Source organism: Pongo abelii, chromosome 16, assembly GCF_028885655.2.
Source record: "Pongo abelii isolate AG06213 chromosome 16, NHGRI_mPonAbe1-v2.0_pri, whole genome shotgun sequence".
In the NCBI taxonomy this organism is placed as follows: domain Eukaryota; kingdom Metazoa; phylum Chordata; class Mammalia; order Primates; family Hominidae; genus Pongo; species Pongo abelii.
In genome coordinates, this window is record NC_072001.2 from 47,681,575 (window position 1) to 47,685,006 (window position 3,432).

The window sequence follows — 3,432 nt, forward strand, 5'->3', positions numbered from 1 at the left end:
TACCAGTCTCCTGGATTCTCCTTTCAGTTCATGGGGAACTATGGAATAATGAAAAGAGGATGCACAAATCAAATTCCATTCTTTCAGTATCCTAAATGGATTTCACTGGAGGCTTTCAAGATATTCTTCTCTGGGGTCTTTTATGACACAGGAGCCACTCTCATGAGAGTGATCATCATGCTGCTGTTACTGGAGCAAACTGCAACTTTTTTGCAACGAGTTTGTGATGTTTGGGAACCCTTTTCAAATATGCCCAGAAATGATCATGCTGTCATATTTTCCAGCATAATGACTCTTAGCAGGTGAATTTTCAGGTGTTCACTCTTCTATTTAATTATTTTTTTGATATACATTTTCATTTTATTTCTTTTTTTAGAATTTACCACTGTAATTTTATTTTTTTGGGACAGAGTCTCACTGTGTTGCCTAGGCTGGAGTGCAGTGGCATGATCATGGTTCACTGCAGCCTCAACCTCCTGGGCTTAAGCAATCCTCCCATCTCAGACCCTGAGTAGCTGGGACTATAGGAGCACGCTAACACAAGTAGAGATAGGGTTTCACCATGTTGCCCAGGCTTTTCTGGAACTCTTGGGCTCAAGAAATCCTCATGCCTCAGCCTTCCAAAGTGTTGGAATTATAGGTTTGAGCTACCATGCCTGTCCTGTAATTTTAAACCATGCTCCACAGGCTTAAATAAAAAAGTAGGAAGTGATCTGGTCTATTTTATAATCTTGTCTTGAATTCTCTCAAGATACATTTTAGTCTAGCAAATCTGTGATTCTTTCCCTTCCTTTCTCAGTTCCATTTCCCTGTTTTATCTATCTGCAGGAGACATGCATATGTATATATATGCAGTCTGAGAGATGGGGTCTCACTATGTTGCCTAGGCTAGTCTTGAATTCCTGACCTCAAGCATCCTCCCGCCTTGACCTCCTAAAGTTCTAGGATTACAGATGTGAGTTACCACACCCAACCTCCATCTACTTTTGACTACATCCTTTTTCATCATTCCTGCCTATAATTTAAGTCGTATTTTGCATCTTGTTCTCTCCAATATACTCATCCTTGAGCTTTTTCCAAGTCTAAAATTCTTAACATCATTGATCTCAGCAGTACTCTTGATTGACTGTCCTTATTTCCTTTCTTTGGAAGTCCTCATCTAAATGGACTTTATTCTCTATAGCTGACAGTTTTGGGGGGACTTTTTAGGACCTTAGGCATTGGCCCTCTAAAATTATAATTAGCGCAGTTTTTGTTTTTTTTTTGGGGGGGATCAGGGCAAAAGCTTAAATGTATGTATGTGAAAAATAATGCAAATACTACAGACAGTATTCATGTAGTTTGTTATATACAATATGCATACATTTACAACTGATTTGGATAAACAGCCATAACAGGATTAAGACTACATTTAAGAAATTGCCTTGTTTTTTTATGAATTCACTTCAATCAGAATGTAGTAAGAACATATTTTGTGCCTGGAATCTTGCTTAATGTCTTAAAGGGTATAAAAACAGCATAAAAAGAAAAAGAAAGGCATGCCAATAGAAAGTAATCTGACTAAAAATTAATTCACTTCTAAGGTATAAAAAGTTACAGCTGAAATATATTATTATTTTTTAAGACAAGGTCTTACTTTGTCACCCAGGCTGGAGTACAGTGGCACGAACACAGCTCTTTGCAGCCTGGGACTCTTGGATCCTACCACCTCAGCCTGTCAAGTAGCTAGGATTATAGGCACAGGCAACTACGCCCAACTAAATTTTTATTTTTAGTAGAGATGAGGTCTCACTATGTTACCCAGGCTTGAAATATATTATTCTTAAGATGCAATGGTTCTTAACCCCGGATACACATTAGGTTCATGTAGGAAGCTTTAAAAAAATTTAGATGTCTGGAATCCAGCCAAGACCAATTAAGTAAAGATCTTTGGCAAGTGAAACCCTGCTAGAGTCCCAGTGTACAGTAGTTACAAGCCACTAGCTTCTAAAAGCTCTTAGGTGATTCTAATGTGTGGCTGGGGCAGACAGCCATTGAACTAAAGCAACATGTTTTATTTATTTTTACTTTAAAAAATTTTTTCCACAAGTTATTGGGGTATAGGTGGTATTTGGTTACATGAGTAAGTTCTCTAGTGGTGATCTGTGAGATTTTGGTGCACCCATCACCTGAGCAGTGTACACTGCATCATATTTGTAGTCTTTTATCCCTTGCCCCCCTCCCACTCTTCAAGTCCCCGGAGTCCATTGTATCATTCTTAGGCCTTCGCATCCTCACAGCTTAGCTCCCACATATCAGTGAGGACATACAATGTTTGGTTTTCCATTCCATGAGTTACTTCACTTAGAATAATAGTCTCCAATCTCATCGAGGTCACTGCAGATGCCATTAATTCATTCCTTTTTATGGCTGAGTAGTATTCCAGTGTATAAATATACCACAGTTTTCTTTATCCACTCGTTGATTGATGGGCATTTGGGTTGGTTCCATGATTTTGCAATTGTGAATTGTACTGCTATAAACATGCATGTGTGTGAAAGTATCTTTTGCATATAATGACTTCTTTTCTTCTGGGTAGATACCCAGTAGTAGGATTACTAGATCAAATGGTAGTTCTACTGTTGCGGGAAGTCAGGGACCCCAAACGGAGGGACTGGCTGGAGCCGCGGCAGAGAAAACATAAATTGTGAAGATTTCATGGACATTTATCACTTCCCTAATAATACTCTTATAATTTCTTGTGCCTGTCTTACTTTAATCTCTTAATCCTGTTATATTCATAAGCTGAGGATGTACGTCACCTCAGGACCCTGTGATGATTGCGTTAACTGTACAAATTGATTGTAAAATGTGCGTGTTTGAAGAATATGAAATCAGTGCACCTTGAAAATGAACAGAATAATAGCAATTTTAGGGAACAAGGGAAGACAACCATAAGGTCTGACTGCCTGTGGGGTTGGGCAAAAAGAGCCATATTCTTCTTCTTGCAGAGAGCCTATAAACGGTTGTGAAAGTAGGAGAGATATCGCTAAATTCTTTTCCTAGCAAGGAATATAATATTAAGACCCTAGGAAAAGAATTGCATTCCTGGGGGAGGTCTATAAACAGCCGCTCTGGGAGTGTCTGTCCTATGCGGTTGAGATAAGGACTGAGATACGCCATGGTCTCCTGCAGTACCCTCAGGCTTACTAGGATTGGGAAACCCCAGCCCTGGTAAATTTGAGGTCAGACTGGTTCTCTGCTCTTGAACCCTGTTTTCTGTTAAGATGTTTATCAAGACAATACATGCACTGCTGAACATAGACCCTTATCAGGAGTTCTGATTTTGCCCTGGTCCTGTTTCCTCAGAAGCATGTGATCTTTGTTCTCCTTTTTGCCCCTTGAAGCATGTGATCTTTGTGACCTACTCCCTGTTCGTACACCCCCTCCCCT